We start from the raw sequence: 17,174 nt of genomic DNA, 5'->3' as shown, positions 1-17,174 counted from the left end.
ACAGCAGCAAATGACCTGTCACCTTTGGTCTTTAGCCTGGTGCTGCACACCCAGTGGGCTTTGGTCACTGGACCTCAAGGACCAGCTGGGGGTGTAAGGACTGAGGAGATCACCAACGTATGATGATGCTTGTCTATGTAAGGCCCTAAAACAAAAACCAGGAACTTGAAATGAACCCTGAAATTGACTGGCAGCCAGTGAAGCTGGAGGAGAAGCACAGAACCTTGTGGGACACCATGAGTAAGAGAGGTGGTGGAGGACCTAAACTTGGAGACGGCCAGAGAAAAGGAGCGCTCAGAGAGATAAGAGGAGAACCACTCCAGAGCAGTTCCTGATAGGCCTACCCAGTCTCTGAGCCTGTCCAGTAGCAGGTGATGGTCAACAGTGTCAAAGGCTGCAGTCAGGTCCAGCAGGACCAGAACAGAACAGTCCCCTGCATCACTGTGGGTCAGAAGGTCATTAGAGACCCCAAGAAGAGCTGTTTCAGTAGAATGAGCTCTACGAAAACCTGACTGGAAGCTATCATAGATGTTATGTTCATCAAGAGCAGCTGTGAGTTGTTTAGCCACAACCTTTTCCAAGATCTTGGAGATGAACGGAAGTTTAGAGATGGGTCTGAAGCTGCTATGGAGAGAGGGGTCGACTCGGTTTTTTAAGAAGCGGGTGGATTACAGCGTTCTTAAAGTAAGCAGGGACCTGACCAGAGACCAGAGAAGCATTAATTATAGAGAGCACGCTGGGACCGATGGACTGAAAAGCACTTTTAAACAAAGATGAGGGTAAGATGTGGAGGGGGCATGCAGAGGTCTTCATAGAGTTAACTAGTTTGGTTAACTCAGGCAAAGAAACAGGAACAAAGCTATCTAGGATGATGGGCCTGGTTGGAGTCGGGAGAGGCGGCGATAAGGCTGAAGGAGAGATGCTAGATCTAACCTTATTGACTTTGTCCACAAAGAAAGACAGAAAGTTCTCACAGTCTGCAACAGAGTGGATGGAGGCTGTAGGAGAGGCAGGAGAGACGATGCTGCTGATGGTGTTAAACAGCACCTTGGGGTTCCCTTTGCTCTGGGACACCAGGTTGGAGAAATAGGAACCCCTGGCGTCTCTGACTGCAGAGTTAAAGGATGTCAGAAGATCCTTTAGGTGCAGCAGATGGACGTGGAGATGGGTTTTCTTCCACAAACGCTCAATTTTTCTGCATTGGCGCTTCAGGCTGTCAGTAAACCAGGGAGTAGGGTTCACTGTTAAAAATCAGCCACAATCACCAGTCTGGACATCTTCACAGTGGAGGATAGAAAGTCACTAAACTCCTGAAGGAAAGAACTGTTTGGACCAGGTGGACGATAGACAACAGCACAGTAGAACGGGTCAAAGTTCAATCAGACAGAATAATCAGATGTTTGCTGCCAAACTTCAGTCAGAAACAGGAAATCCAGGTTTTTAGACAGAATTACATCATTGAGCAGGAAGGACTTATTGTTAACAGAGCAGGTGTTTAATAGAGCCATGCTGAGTGAGGTGGAGGAATCAGAAACTACAGAAACAGCTGGAGTGGACGTAAATTAGCAGGGTTAGATCCACGGTGTTTATAAAAACCACTTATGGAGGGAACAGGAGGAGAAACCACTGAGGAATGAGGATAAACCGACCTTAAAAAACTTGGACGGATGAAACGCGTCGCAACGCGGCTTGGCGGGAATGCGGAAGTGGCGCTCAGGTCACCAAACAAAGGAAGAGAAGCTAGAAAATAGCGCAGATGTTTACCAGATAAACCACGCTTTAAGAGAAGTCTTATTCTCACCTGGATTCCTGCTCGTTTACCTCTTTTCTTCCGACGTTTTCCCGGGACCGGACAAACATCGCTAGAGGTGCGCAGCTCTGGATCGTCGATTGGTTCCGGGCCGGTACGCCGCTCAGGTAAACAAACAGGATGGTAAATCCTCGGTGCATCTTGGGCGATCGTGAACGAACGGAAGGACAGAAGAGTCTGGCGATCATAGGAGATGGTAGCGGGGACACTACTGAAGAGGATCGCAGACAGGAGCAAGGTGGAAAAGAGGAGGTTAGTGGAGAAAAGTTTGAAAAAGTGGCCGGTGACCGTGGCTAAGCCAAGCACAGGCGCCATCTTGCCGACCGGAAGTGATTTGTAAGAGAAGTGATTTGTAAGAGAAGACTTAGTACTTATGACCGGTTCTAAAACCTGACTGGAATGTTTCAAAAATCCCGTGCTCATCACAAAAAGTCACCAGCTGTTCATAGATAACCTTCTCCATGGCTTTTGACAGAAAGGGAAGCTTAGGAACAGGCCTGTAGTTAGTCAGCAGTGAGGGATCTAGTCCTGATCTTTGTAAAAAGAGGCTTAACGAAGGCTTGCTTAAAGAAAACTGGGACTTCGATACGAAAGGTTGCTATTGACAATAGAAAGATATTTGGGCTTATTGTAGAAATTATTTCTTTACATAACCACGCTGGAAGGACATCCAACTGAGAGCCCACCAGTTTTGACTGTGAGACCACTGACTCCAGCTCTAACAGTTAGCTGGTGAAGGTTCTTGGTCACCCAGGTCATGGTAATCCAACGGGGTTTAAATGAGGGCAACTGGACTTCTTTGTTTTCTTGAAGACGTTTCGCTTTTCATCCGAGGAGCTTTGTGAATTCTGGCTGGAATATGGGAACATGAGTCAAGCTTATAAACTTTAGCTGTCTATGGTTGATTAACAAGCAGAAACCACCCATGAATACCTCTCCTCCCTACCTCCTGATGAGTCATTTGAGTCCCCTTGAACCCCTTTGGTCTACCAGACTTACCAGGTTAAAGGATGAGAACAAGGGTGTAGGTGCCCAGCCAGATGGGCCATATGAAGATGTAGCAACTGCTACACCTTTTTGTGGAGAAAGTCATTATACAGTGGTGTGAAAAACCATTTGCCCCCTTCCTGATTTCTTATTCTTTTGCATGTTTGTCACACAAAATATTTCTGGTCATCAAAGACATTCAACCATTAGTCAAAGATAACACAAGTAAACACAAAATGCAGTTTTGAAATGATGGTTTTTATTATTTAGGGAGAGAACAAAATCCAAACCTACATTGCCCTGTGTGAAAAAGTAATTGCCCCCTGCACCTAATAACTGGTTGGGCCTCCCTTAGCAGCAATAACTGCAATCAAGCGTTTGCGATAACTTGCTACGAGTCTTTTACAGCGCTCTGGAGGAATTTTGGCCCACTCATCTTTGCAGAATTGTTGTAATTCAGCTTTATCTGAGGGTTTTCTAGCATGAACCGCCTTTTTAAGGTCATGCCATAGCATCTCAGTAGGATTCAGGTCAGGACTTTGACTAGGCCACTCCAAAGTCTTCATTTTGTTGTTCTTCAGCCAGTCAGAGGTGGATTTGCTGGTGTGTTTTGGGTCATTGTCCTGCTGCAGCACCCAAGATGGCTTCAGCTTTAGTTGACCAACAGATGGCCGGACGTTCTCCTTCAGGATGTTTTGGTAGACGGTAGAATTCATGGTTCCGTTTATCACAGCAAGCCTTCCAGTTCCTGAAGCAGCAAAACAACCCCAGACCATCACACTACCACCACCATATTTTACTGTTGGTATGATGTTCTCTGTCTGAAATGCTGTGTTACTTCTACGCCAGATGTTACGGGACATTTGCCTTCCAAACAGTTCTACTGTTGTCTCATCAGTCCACGAGGTCTTTTCCCACAAGTCTTGGCAATCATTGAGATGTTTCTTAGCTAAATTGAGACAAGCCCTAATGTTCTTTGTGTTTAACAGTGGTTTGTATCTTGGAAATCTGCCATGCAGGCCATTTTGGCCCAGTCTCTTTCTGATGGTGGAGTCGTGAACACTGACCTTAACTGAGGCAAGTGAGGCCTGCAGTTCTTTAGAAGTTGTCCTGGGGTCTTTGGTGACCTCTCGGATGAGTTGTCTCTGCGCTCTTGGGGTACTTTTGGTCGGCCGCCCACTCCTGGGAAGGTTCACCACTGTTCCATGTTGTTGCCATGTGTGGATAATGGCTCTCACTGTGATTCGCTGGAGTCCCAAAGCTTTAGAAACGGCTTTATAACCTTTACCAGACTGATATATCTCAATTACTTCTGTTCTCATTTGTTCTTGAATTTCTTTGGATCTTGGCGTGATGTCTAGCTTCTGAGGTGCTTTTGGTCTACTTCTCTGTGTCAGGCAGCTCATATTTAAGTGATTTCTTGATTGAAACAGGTGTGGCAGTAATCAGGCTTGGGGGTGGCTACAGAAATTGAACTCAGGTGTGAAACACCACAGTTGGGTTATTTTTTAACAAGGGGGGCAATTACTTTTTCACACAGGGCAATGTAGGGTTGGATTTAGTTCTCTCCCTAAATAATAAAAACCATCATTTCAAAACTGCATTTTGTGTTTACTTGTGTTATCTTTGACTAACGGTTAAATGTGTGATGATCAGAAACATTTTGTGTGACAAACATGCAAAGGAATAAGAAATCAGGAAGGGGGCAGATAGTTTTTCACACCACTGTAGATAGCATCAGAATTAACGTACAAAGGTCAAGGCAAGTTTATTTGTATAGCATTTTCAAGTTGAGTAACCTCAAAATGCTGAACAGAATAAGATTCAGCATAAAACCACACTATCCAGTATAAGACGTCCTACCTTCATATCATGGCTGCAGGGTCACCTGTTCTGCATGTTTAAATGAAGACACTTGGATGGCAATGTCTTCACAACCTCTGCAGAAAGAGTAGTTCCCAAACTCTGACGTTTAATTAATCTATTGATTACTTAGTGCTTTTGGGAAATCAAAGCTTTTGCAAATAAGAAAACCCTCTCATAAAATCTAATCACAATGGCATGCCAGCAGCTTGGTCTGTTTCACTGCGTTGTGCAGGAGGGATGCAACAAAAGACCGCCCCAACCCACTACAGCAAGTAGCATCATAAAGTTATGACCAAACAAAACTGATCTGGGACTTACTAAATGCAGAAGTGAATTCTTTTTCAGGCTATCCTTCGTGGTGCTGACAGCTGCCTAACCAAACAACAGCATGCAACACTATTAATCAATTTCCGTCTGGGTTTAATAAAGTATTTTTGAATTGACTTGAATAGAATTTGCTGAGCTTTTTTTTTTTGAGCAAAGCACGTTTCTCCTACATCTGCACACAGAAGACTTAACAGTGACATTTGAAAAATGCCAAAGAGTGGAAGGTTAAAGTGTTCCACAGAAATTTACTGGAAATGAAATTCTAAATATGTTTAATAGATGAACCTTGGAAAGAAAGTCTGACCCGGAACAATCATTACCCCAATTTTATTACAGTCTAAATGGATTCTCATGAGGACTTTCAGTCATTTGTGAAAGATTTGACTCAACCAAAAGTCAAAAAGTACAAGTCTCTTCATGAAACAATGCTGGTTTTACACATTCCATCTTTTTATTCTTTTTAAACCACAGAAAGGTTTCATTTGCCTGCAACGTTCCGTTTGCGGCTGCAAACTTCGTCAGCCTGACACGGGCAGCAGAGGACCGTGTCGCATTCTGCTGCCCGCGCTCTAAGGAGACGTGGACACACAACCATGAACAACAGAGACAATGGGGTCTACACATTGGATCACGCATGGGACTGTCATCGGCGAGGAGAGAGCGGGCAGATAAACGGAGAAGGAAGTGACGCCGTCATTAGCGGCTAGCTCTGAAGAAGACTGAAGGATTGGTCGAAACATCAGCAAGAAAGAAGGCTAAACAACTTTTTTCTGTGTTAAAAAAGAACCAAGTATGGCAGTTAATGCTTCAGAGTTATTCAGAATCAGACATTGATGTTGTTTAATCAAGATATTTGACTTCCTCACAATATTTCTTGCAGTGGTTGTTAGCAAAATGCAGCTGAATAAAATCATGCGCCTAGACGTCATGTACTTTAATGTACCAATACCAAATGTCTGTACCATGATGGTTTGGATTACATCACCATCTCCGGCTTCTCCAGATCTGCTGTCTCCTACTGTAGCTCAGCTGAGAGGTGAAAATGACACTGCCAGAAGGTGTTATCAGTACCGTGGTATTGGGAAAATGTTATGAATGCAGTATAGGACAAATACCCAGTGTGTGGGCTTGTTGCGTCTCTAACGTCGGCTAAGCAGCAAGGAACAGATTTAACAAATCAAGACTTTACTTTTTAATTAGTGGAGAACTCATTTTTCTTCTGCACACAGAGAAAAACATAAAGGTTCATCAGTATGCCAACACTATATTATTAACATGGATAGATTCAGTATTGTTTTGCATTGATAGTATCAAATGTCTTCGGCAAAAACTGAAAAGCCATATAGTCCCCATAATAACTGTATTCAGAGCTGTTTAGAGAGACATTGTGTCTCATCTCATTAATTCAGGGTCTCAATTGCTGCTGGGCTAATTTAACCACTGAAACAATACCGCTCAAATGACCTCATGTGGAGGGTGGCACTACAGTGTTGCATCTGTTTATGGTTTCAGGAATACATATCTGCATGAAGCAAGGGCACAAACACAAAGGGAGGGCTTGGTGCTTCAAGAACATGTCCATAGAAGTCTCACGGTAATGCCAGTGTGTCTGTAGAGTGTGTAGTGAATGGATCCAACAGAGTAAAGCCAGTAGTGTCATAGGACGATGATGAGAATAACCTAAAAGTGAAATCACAATGAACATGCTTTGAGGTTGAAGTAAATTAGATGTAATTAAAGAACTCGCTTTTGTTAAAAGAATGCATGAGCACAACCTACTTTCACAGCAACAGTTTAACTCAAAAGAAATTAAGAATTTATAGTGGTTTTGGTCACATTTCTAAAACGACATCATGTATGATCTGATGCTATTACAAGATCTCCCTCTGTCTGTTACAGAATATGTGTTGAGATTGATAACTATCATCCTTTTGTATGTCAGTTGGCTGAAGCAGCCATCTTGCACTGAATTGATACCAACGGTTCAACAATTTTAAATGTCCTTGCAAGGATCATTTTATCATAGGAGTGTTTCCATTGTCAGAGCTTCAGGGAAATTTCTGGGAGGGGGAAACTGACTGGGAGATACGACGGCCCGGTCCTCTCAGCTGTTGTTTCCATACTAATTCAGCCCTTTCAGGACTTTGCACAGAGGTCAGCACAGCACGACTGCTTTGGCAGGGAATGATGTCACAGGTCAACGACAAAAGCATCCACAGTAACATTAACAAGAGTAAAAGTTTTATTATGTTCAATTACAGCATAATTTATTTCATTAAGGAGATGAAAGCAGCTGCTTGATGTAAAATGTGCGGTTCAATGACCAGAAGAAGCTTTGTTTCTTAGGGCACTCTGGGAGGCAACAAAGCCCCATGAATGAGTGCGTTTACATGCAGCCAGTAACCCTTTTAAAACCCGAATATTCACAATAACCCAGTTCCGCACGGCCATGTAAACACCGCCAAAAACCAGGATATGCTCATAACTGGGTTTTAAAAACCCGGTTACTACACCTAGGGTAACCCTTTTCTAACCCGAATGTTTGGTCGTGTAAACGCATACCGGGATATCCCCATCAAAGCGTGTGTTCTGCACATGCTCTGTTCGCAAGGAATCTTGGTCTTTTGAGTAGCGAGACGTCTTGTATGCGCCAGAACACCGGAAGTAAACAACAAGTTGGGGGCAACATGGCGAGTCGCGACACAGCACCACACTTTGAGTGACGAGGAAACTAAAGCGCAAACAAACGCGGTCGCTATCTCTTCCAAACTGGGAAACATGTTGTTGTTTTCACGGATACCGGAACAAGAAGAACCGGAAATGACGCATATTGCGTCTGGACGTAGTCCATACATCCTGACGCTACCCCAACGTCCGCATTTAAATCGAGTTATGCAAGTTAGGGGTAACTCTTTCTATTTATGCTTGTAAACGGGTTATTCTGATCAACTCAGAAACCTGAATACCGACCTTAACCCAATCATGACCCGGATATAGGCTGCATGTAAACGTAGTCAATGTAGGAGGATTCCACAGAGCTTTTCTGTGTTTAGGATTTATGGTAATGTAGATTTTAAAGCAGCACAATCGGTGCTTTTTTTTTCTCATGTTTTCATTCTGCTTCACACGCAATTCTGCTAACGCCGGTTGTTTTGAACGGCGTCTGCTGATCTTTGGTATGTTCTTGCTGTGTCTGGTTTCTAACTGCATTTTTGTTTTGGTTACTTTTAAAACACAGAAAAGGTTTTTTTTTTACTTTGCTGACAGTTTCGTTTACCGACTGCAAACATTCTCAGAGCTGACGCTGATGGTGGCGTCACTTCCTTCTGCGTTTATCCGCGGGCAGCAGAGGGCGACAACGTTGTCACCCTCTGCTGCCCAATCTCCACTCACCGATGATGCAGTCCCATGCATGATCCAATGTGTAGACCCCATCGTCCCTGTTCACGGTCCCACATCCACGTCTCCTTATCTCTATTGCTTCCTTTATCCATCTTTTGTATTTCTGTTGTTCGGTGTTTATGATCCTTGTGTTGTCTCAGTCCATTATGCGGTTTTCTCTTGTGCAGTGATCTGTTACGGCTGACTTCTTTATTGTGCTTTCTGCTTCTTGTTTTGCTGCTCTTGTGTGACTTCGACTTGTTTCTCTCTCACATTCTTTTCTATATTCTATTGTTTGTGTGTTGAGTTGGAGTCCGGTTTCTCCTATGTATGTTTACTGCAGAGATAAACGGAGAAGGAAGCGACGCCACCATCAGCTTGAGCTCTGAGGAAGTTTGCAGTCAGTAAACAAAACAGTCAGCAAGGTAAAAAATAAAAAAATAAAAATAACTTTTTCTGTGTTTTAAAAAGAACCAAAAATGCAGGTGTCTGCTGATGTCATTTTCCACTAACAACCAATCAACGTGAGCTAACTTAAAGTTCCGCTCAGCTATTCAGCTGGGCCTTTCTGAGTACCTACCTCTCGTCAGGTACTCCAAAAGTTCCTTAAAATGGCCTAGAAAACGGCCCAGTAAAGTGGAGACACGCACATGGTGGGAAGTTTCAGTAAATCTACCCTGAATTTCTGACAATGGAAACACATCTAGTGTCACTGAAATCCATCTAGTGGTTCATGGAATATTTTGTAAACAGACTTGTGTGATACAAACAGGCAGAAAACATTAGCAGTCCCCATTTGCTTTGCAGTAGTGTGTGCAATAATAAAATCTAGCTGTTGAAATGAAGAAGCCACAATACATGCTAGGAAGGAAACCGGGGTGCAGAGGAGTAGGGATCTTCCTTCTACTGCTGCTAAATCGTAAATAAGGAAGGCAGACTGCTTCTAACAAGCAGACTTAATGGAAAACGGCACATTAACTCGCGTATGAACGCATGTACTTGTCTAAGAATACTAATAAAGCTCTAGTCAAACGTTTCTGTGTGTACTAGAAAAGGGCAGATGTTGGTAGAAGAGAAAAGAAACCTTAGAATGTTTTTCTTATCGTTTAAAAAACCTTTAATATACCATCCTGTCACCAGTGCGACACACTGTCTACATCTGGCTATGTTGAATGTTTGAATGTTTATGTGCTTAGCAGACGCTTTTACCCAAAGCGACTTACTTTTTTTTTTTTTACCTATAGGGCATGTTGTGATCTGTGGGGGAAACCGGAGTACCCGGAGGAAACCCACGCATGCATGGGGAGAACACGCAACTCCACGCAGAAAGGCCGCAGCCGAGTTTTGAAACTGCGACCTTCGTGTTGCGAGGCAACAGTGCTACCACTGCGCCACCATGCAGCCCATGCTATGTTGGTGTAGGATGATGCATATGTCTGTACTAAAATCTATGTAAACATGTTTGTGTTGTTGAATCGCTGCATTTTCCAATCTAAAGTCAAACTATATGGCTAATGAAAGCAAATGATGTCTCTGGTTCATCTGCTCCATCAGTCCTACTGTAGTCTTTACAGATGCATTGTGTGCAACTTTGGTACTTTTAATGGCAAACTAAAAGGTACACCATGCATTAGCCAGCAGCAAGGAGTATATTCACAATTATAAAAATGCAGAGGACAATAAATCAGTTAATTAACGAATGCCATCAACACTTTCAAATGACGGAACAAAATCCTATGCATCTTGCTCAGCATTAATGCGAACAGCCAATTAGAAAAGCAAACATTTGACCAAGAACTCAATGAAAACGTGTGCACAGTCCAAATTCTTCACAAGGCCGTGTTTTATGAAACACTTTTCAAACTCTAGAACATAAAATTGAGATTAAAGAGGTCATTCACTGAGAAACCATTTTTACTTATTATTTAAATGATTGGTCACTCTGAGTTTAACATGCAGGCTGAACATGAAAATTGTGTCCTACACCCACTTCCTGTGTTAGCTTCTGATAGAAGGTAGACAGTGCAACACTAGAATTTGAAAAATCTGACAGATCTACATCTAGGGATGGGTACCAAATTCAGTACTTTTTAAGGCACCAACCAAATTCCATAGTACCGACTGAGTACCGATTCACGTCATATGAAATGGTGCCTTGTATTGATACCCGTTCTTCATAACGAGAACTTGTGAGACAGCGATTAGCCAAGATAGACAGCAGCACCGGCGCTGGAGCGTAATGCCGTGAGTCACTGTGGGCAAGCTGTAAACAGAGCAAGCAGCACGGCGGAGAGGAAGCGTGCTAAAGTAAACGGGATGGGTAACTGGGTGATGATGAAACCAGCAGCGATGATCTAAGTGAGGCATCATCATCCTAATTTGCTCGGGTAGGTTAATAAATTGTTTAAGATAACATTAGCTTGATATGTTAGCTTCCGTTCAGCTAATGGTGCGTTCGCTTTCTCCTCCTCATGACCTTTTTTTTTTTAACCCTGTCAGTAAAAACGACGAACAACAAAAATGTCTAGTGCAAACTCTGGTGGGCACCATTGTTATGGGCACCAGCCTGGCGACTTTGGATGCAGGAGCGAGGATCGCCCAGCCCCGGTGATCAGCCGGACGCCATCCCTTCTCCTCTCCTCCAGGCTGCTGAGGAGCACAGCTGAGCTGAATCTCTCTGACAACCGACACCTGGGATCAAAAGGCTGTGCCTTCGGCAGTCTGGGAGGCAGCAGTGCAGGGGTTCTGCTGTCCTCCCGGCCTTGTTTTGTTTTAAAAACCCTTTGAATTGGAGTTTTAACTTTAATGGTTTTACCTCTGAGTTTGATGAGTTTTACAGGGTAAAACTCTAAGTGATCCATAGGGATCTTTGGTTGATGCCAACTTGGTTGACTCCGTTTTAAGGTTACCTCCGTTTTGGTTTTAAGACTTTGATCAACTTCGTTGTGTCTTAAAACACCTTCAGTTTGGGTGAAACTTTTAAAGGAGTGTTAACCAGGTGTTTTAATTGTTGATAAGTTGTCTTTTAACCGTTAACCTTTTGAGACATTTTCGTTTTGCATTATTCTAATGATGCTCACCATCTGTTTGCACTTGTTTTTAGAACCTTTTATGACAATTAAAAACATTTTAAACCAACTATAATGTTCCTTCACATTTGAACACCTCCTGTCGGGGATGTAACAACCATACATTTTTCTTTGAAATCCTCACCTTTGCAATGCCATACAATTCTGAAGCCAGACAGCCCAGTAGTCTTCATCTTCTTCAGCATGGGACTCGCCATTTCTAGACATGCTTTACTGTGCCTGGGCTTTAAAACAGGCTTCCTTCATAGACGATACCCATGCACGCCTTTCCTCTGCAGTGTGCACCATATGGTATTATGGGGAAAAGTCCCTTCAATGTAGCTTTCAACTCTTTTAGCCAACGGTAGAGAACTTGCGTGAAGATTTTCTTTAACCCATCTCATTAGAAGACACTCCTGTCGAGATCTCTCTGTGAGACAGTTGCCCTGCCTTATGGTGGGATGATTGGTGACAGAGGAGTTAAATGCCCACCCAGTAACTGGAGGGTTGCAGGTGTGTTTTCTGCCAAGTCTGCCACAGTTTTTGTGTCCTTGGGCAACATCCCCCTTGCAATTTCAATCAGTATCTTGGGACAGCTAAGAGACCCTGTTCCGCTGGTCCTAAGGGGTATAATGATGAATCAGATGTGGGGCAATACTGTTCAGAGCCTTAAAACCAAGCAAGAGAATTGTTTAAAATTAATTCTGTAAGTTACAGGCAGCCAGTGTAGGGAAGCTAAAATGGTAGTGATGGGCTCTCTCTTCCTAGTTCCAGTCAACAGTCTTGAAGTGGAATTAACTGAAAATTTGAATTACCTAAACTCTTGTGATCTCAGCCTGACTGACGCCTGCATCCAGTGAGTTGTAATAGTCCAGCCTGGATGTTATGAATGCGTGAATCACAATTCCCAGGTGTGCACATGAAAGAAACAGCTTTAGTTTAGCTAAGCGTGGCAGGTGGAAGAAAGGTGATCCAACAGTACCAATTACATGACTGTCAAGTTTAAGATACGCGTCCTCATCAGTATGTTACAGTAGTATTGCATAGAAAATGTTGATTCTGAAAGCAAACTGAATGTTTTCTGACAAATCTGGTGGGATATAAGCATTTATGCTGAGAACAGAGACAGCAATAATAAAAGCGTGTGAGGTGCTTAGTCTAAAATACAACAGAAACCTACAACAGTTGAACTTTCAGTCTGGATACTAAACTGATTTTAAAAAACGAGCTATTTCATTGTTAACACCCTGTTTACTGAGTTTGAGTTGAAGAGGTCCTTCACTCAGAATTTTAATACCTTTGCAGTGGTCTCTAGTAGGAATGACTGCCCTGTAAGTTGTACTCTGAGGGAAAACATTTCAGATGCTTCTGTTTAAGTGCAGCCAGATCAAAAAGTAGCTTCAGACAACAGGATTAGAAGCCGACTCTGATCATTGGCAGCTCCATGGTCAGAAACGTGGCATTAAAGGCTCCAGCAACCACAGTTAAATGTTTACCTGGGGCCAGAGCGGGCGACATTAATTCTTATCTGAAACTGCTGGCTAAGGATAAGCGTAAATACAGTAAGATTGTTATTCACGCTGGCGGTAACGACACCCGGTTACGCCAATCGGAGGTCACTAAAATTAATGTTGCTTCGGTGTGTACGTTTGCCAAAACAATGTCGGACTCCGTAATTTTCTCTGGCCCCCTGCCTGATCGGACCAGTGACGACATGTTTAGCCGCATGCTGTCCTTCAACCGCTGGTTGTCTAGGTGGTGTCCTGAAAACAACGTGGGCTACATTGATAACTGGAAAACTTTTTGGGGAAAACCTGGTCTGATGCGGAGAGACGGCATCCATCCCTCTTTGGATAGGGCAGCTCTTCTTTCTAGGAACATGGCCAGTTTTATTAGTCCTCCATGACAACCCAGGGTCCAGACCAGGAAGCAGAGTCGTAGTTTAACCCACCCCTCTGCAGCTTCTGTACTGTTACCCACCCACTACCCCATAGAGACAGTGTCCTGCCCACGTCCAAAACCACACAGATTAAACATCAGACTTAATAAAGCAAATCATGGAAATCTCATAAATATTAGAACAAATTCAACTGAGCAGAAAACTAGAAAAATTAAATGTGGGTTGTTGAACATTAGATCCATTTTTTCTAAGACTTTGTTAGTTAATGACTTGATTTGTGATAATCAGATCTCTTTGCTCTCTCTCACAGAATCCTGGCTGCAGCAAGAGGACTATGTTAGCTTAAATGAGTCGACTCCTTCAAATTATTTAACTCATCACATTGCTCGAAGTACAGGGCGAGGAGGAGGAGTGGCAACCATTTTTCATTAGGACTTATTAATCAGTCCCTTACAGATTAATAGCTACAGTTCGTTCGAACATCTTATTCTTAGTTTTCCTAATCCAGATTGCAAAACTGTAAAACCACTCTTGTTTGTAGTTTTATATCGTCCACCAGGCCCTTACTCTGAGTTTTTGGATCAGATCTCTGATTTTTTATCTGATATGGTGCTAAATACTGATAAGGTCATTGTAGTGGGGGATTTCAACATTCATGTGGACATCGAAAATGATAGCCTCAATGTAGCCTTTAGTAACATCTTAGACTCATTTGGTTTCACTCAGAGAATACATAGCTCCACCCACTCCTGCCATCATACATTGGACCTTGTTCTGACGTATGGCATAGAGTGTGAGGAAATAACGATCTTTCCACATAATCCAGTCCTCTCGGACCACTTTCTGATAACCTTTGAGTTTTTTATAACTGAGTTCTTGAGACATGAAAGTAAATTTCATTATAGTCGGTCTCTATCTGACAACGCAGTTGCATCTTTTAAATCAACTGTTCCATCTTTACTGTCCTCAGCATCTCAGAGGAACGTAGCAGAGGGCAATATTTTCAGTTCTAACCCCTCACAAATTGATGCCTTACTTCATCATGTTAATTCCTCTTTACGAGTGGCATTAGATGATGTAGCCCCTTTAAAAAAGAAGGTAATTAGGGACAGGAAGTTGGCTCCCTGGTTTAATTCTCATTTACGAGCCTTAAAACAAAACTCTAGGAAATTGGAGAGAACATGGCACTCTACACACCATGAGGAGGCCTACCTATCCTGGAAAAATAGTCTTGTGCTTTACAAAAATAAGCTTCAACAAACTAGAACTGCTTATTTTTCAGCATTAATTGAGGAGAATAAGCATAATCCTAAATTTCTTTTCAGTACAGTTGCTAAACTTACACAGAATCGTAGCTCTGAGCCATCTATTCCCTTAGCCCTCAGCAGCAATGACTTCATGGGATTTTTACAAGTAAAATTAATTCTATTAGAAACAAAATCTTTAGCATCCTCCCTAATGCGATTTCTTCTTCCTCAGTAAGTGAGGCAGCTTCAGAGGTGACTGTAGAACCTCATCTGTGTTTGAACCGTTTTGATCCAGTTGAGCTTTCAGAGTTATCAAAAATATTAGCTTCATCTAAACCTTCAACTTGCATTTTGGATCCAATCCCAACCAAATTATTTAAAGATACATTTCCTTTGGTTACTGCCCCCATTCTAGATATAATCAATCTATCCTTAGTAAGTGGGTATGTACCACAAGATTTTAAGGTGGCTGTAATCAAACCTTCACTTAAGAAGCCTTCTCTGGATCCAGATGAACCAATGAATTATAGACCAATATCTAACCTTCCATTTTTATCCAAAGTCCTGGAGAAAATAGTGGCCATCCAAGTATGTGAGCATTTAAACACTAATGCTCTGTTTGAGGAATTTCAGTCTGGTTTTAGAGAGTATCACAGCACTGAAACTGCATTAGTGAGAGTTACAAATGATATTCTCATGGCCTCAGATAAGAATCTTGTGTCTGTTCTAGTCTTGTTAGATCTCAGTGCTGCCTTTGACACAGTTGATCACAATGTTCTTTTAGAAAGGCTTGAACATGTTGTAGGGATCAAAGGAACAGTGTTAGGCTGGTTTAAATCCTACCTGTATGACAGATTTCATTTTGTAAATGTACATGACAAATCTTCCTCATACTCCAGGGTTACTTGCGGAGTACCACAGGGTTCAGTGCTTGGACCAATTCTTTTTACTATATATATGCTCCCAATTGGTAAAATCATTAGACAGCATGGGATAAACTTCCACTGTTATGCTGACGATACTCAGTTATATTTATCCATTAACCCTGATGAACCTAATCGGTTGGGTAGATTACAGGCTTGTCTTGAGGACATAAAAAATTGGATGACTCTTAACTTCTTGCTTTTAAATCAAGACAAGACGGAAGTTCTCATCTTTGGACCAGAAATCCAGAAAAGGAAATTGCTTAGCCAATCGCCTGACCTTAATGGCATTACATTAATCTCCGAGAACAAAGCAAGGAACCTTGGTGTTGTCTTTGACCAGGACATGTCATTCAAATCCCAGGTTTCACAAGTTTGTCGGATTTCCTTTTTCCACCTTCGGAATATTGCTAAGATTAGAAGCATACTTTCCAGGAGTGATGCTAAAAAACTAGTTCATGCATTTATTACATCAAGACTGGATTACTGTAATCCATTACTCTCAGGAAGTCCACAGAATGTAGTTAAAAGTCTTCAGCTTGTCCAAAATGCTGCAGCTAGAGTTCTGATGAGAATTAAAAAGAGAGATCATATCTCTCCTGTCTTAGCTTCCCTACATTGGCTACCTGTTAAATTCAGAATAGATTTTAAGATCCTTCTTCTCACATATAAAGCTCTTAATAATCAAGCTCCATCATACATCAGTGATCTGATTGTTCCATATGTTCCTAACCGAGCACTTCGCTCTCAGACTGCAGGTCTACTGGTGGTTCCCAGAATATCTAATATTAAGATGGGAGGCAGATCTTTTAGTTATCAGGCTCCTCTCCTGTGGAACCAGCTCCCAGCTTTAGTCCGTGAGGCAGACACTTTGTCTACTTTTAAGAATAGGCTTAAAACATTTTTATTTGATAGGGCCTATGGTCAAAATCTGATGTTAGCCTAGATCTGGACAAGTGGGGGAGTAGAGGGAGGTGGAGTGTACAGTCGGTAAAGACGGCTCTCCCTTGCCCTGCCTCCAACATGCCTCCATCTAAATAGGATAGATTATCCAGAGTTATCTCTGTAGTTATGCTGCTATAGGCTTAGACTGCTGGAGGACACACTGACCACTTTTCACACTCTACTACTTTCTTCTACAGTCTGCTCTTTAACTGTATTATTTCCTGCTATTTCAGCTGTTAACTTTATTTTCTCTCTAAGTGTTTTTCTCCCCAGAAGAAGCTACAACGATGTTCTGCTGAGCTGTGGTGGCCTCATGGAGGGGGCCATCGACTAGCACACTGCTGCTAACCACTAATACATTCTCCCTCTCCTGATAATAACTTTTTGTTTTCATTGATTTTTGATGTGCTACTACTAGTTTATCCGTTTAATTATAGATCCACTAGGATAAATACAATAAAGTTTATTTTTCACCAAATAGAATATTTACTAAGAAATCACAATAAAACTGTAGACACATTACTTGTCCGTGTGTGTGTGTGTGTGTGTGTGTGTGTGTGTGTGTGTTTGTGTGTGTGTGTGTGTGTGTGTGTGTGTGTGTGTGTGTGTGTGTGTGTGTGTGTGTGTGTGTGTGTGTGTGTGTGTGTGTGTGTGTGTGTGTGTGTGTGTGTGCTCTGTCTTCTCGATCCCCAGTGAGTCGTGGAGGATGGCTGCTTATAC

At 42.4% G+C, this 17,174-nt stretch overlaps 1 protein-coding gene across 6 annotated transcripts in view; it reads right to left on the bottom strand.

Moving 5' to 3' along the window:
• Positions 1 to 17,174, bottom strand: part of trappc9 (trafficking protein particle complex subunit 9) — a 297,274-nt gene that overhangs the window by 199,575 nt on the left and 80,525 nt on the right. The window lies entirely within an intron of this gene.

Source organism: Nothobranchius furzeri, chromosome 11 (assembly GCF_043380555.1).
Source record: "Nothobranchius furzeri strain GRZ-AD chromosome 11, NfurGRZ-RIMD1, whole genome shotgun sequence".
Taxonomy (NCBI): domain Eukaryota; kingdom Metazoa; phylum Chordata; class Actinopteri; order Cyprinodontiformes; family Nothobranchiidae; genus Nothobranchius; species Nothobranchius furzeri.
The sequence above is the reverse complement of the archived record's forward strand: the minus strand, read 5'-3'. Positions and strand labels throughout refer to the sequence as shown.